General features: G+C 25.4%; 1 protein-coding gene across 1 annotated transcript in view; it reads left to right on the top strand.

Moving 5' to 3' along the window:
* LOC119587088 (protein lifeguard 3-like) overlaps window positions 1-1,097 on the top strand; it is a gene marked incomplete at its 5' end in the record, with an annotated part of 70,866 nt that overhangs the window by 55,218 nt on the left and 14,551 nt on the right.

Here is a 1,097-nt window from a genome sequence, read left to right as displayed (position 1 = left end):
CTCTTATCTTTTCCCCCCTTCGTATCTCCCCCATCTCTTATTCTAATATATGTTAACTCATTTTGTTCCCCCTTATCTTCTTTTATTTCTTTCCCCTCTTTTTTAAAATTTAATATTTTCTTTTCTTTCTCTTTTTTTTTATTATATCTCTTTTTAAATTCTAAAATTAGTATATTTTATCTTAAAATTTACTCTTTTTGTCTCTTTTCTCTTTTCTTCACCCTCTCTTTTATACCCCCTTTTTCTCCCCTCTTTTTTTTATATATTCTTCTTCATCTCTTTCCTCTCTCTTATTTTCTTTCCTCTTTTTATTTCTTTCTTTATTATTTTTCTTCTCTTCTATTCTCTAGTTATTTTCTTTCCACTATCTCTTTCTTACTTTTTTTTTTTTGTCCTCTCTTTTCTCTCTATTTTAATCTTTTTAAATTTAAAATTGTTAATTATCTACTTAAACTATATCTATATTCTATTCTCTTTTAATCCCCTTATTATTCTTCTCTCTCTCTTCTCTCATTTTTCCCCCTTTTTCTCCTTAATTACCCATTCTCCTCTATCTTCTTCTTTTATTTTTTACTCTATATACTATTCCTTTTTAAAATTATTTATCTATACCCCTTTATTTTTCCCCTTCTTTTAATTACTCTCTATATTTTCTCTTATCTATTTAATCTCTTTTCTTATATATTATTTTATTTTTCCTATCTATTTTTCCCTTCTTTGAAATTCTATTTTGTATTTTTTTTTATCTGTACTCTTTTCGTTTTTCTTTATCTCTTTCTCTTTTTATCTCATCTTTCTTTCTAGGGTTTCCTCCCTATATGTATTTATTTCCCGGGGGATTTTTTCTCTATTTGTTTTTATCTTTCCAATATCTTTTATAAAATTTTCTATTCTCTTTTCTGTTTTCTCATGTCTTTATATTTTAAAATTTCCCCTGGTTTCTCTCTCCTTTTGTTTTTATCTTTTTCTATTTTGTTTTCCCCTCTTTTCCCCTTTTGCCCCTTACTATATGTTTTTTTATATTTTTTCTTTCTAGTTTCTTTATTTTTTAAAATATTTTTGGGTTAAAATCAAATTCTTGTTTTATCCCCTTCTAT

Source organism: Penaeus monodon, chromosome 22, assembly GCF_015228065.2.
Source record: "Penaeus monodon isolate SGIC_2016 chromosome 22, NSTDA_Pmon_1, whole genome shotgun sequence".
Classification (NCBI taxonomy): Eukaryota; Metazoa; Arthropoda; class Malacostraca; order Decapoda; family Penaeidae; genus Penaeus; species Penaeus monodon.
Note: the sequence above shows the minus strand (reverse complement) of the source record. Positions and strands in the feature narration are given on the sequence as shown.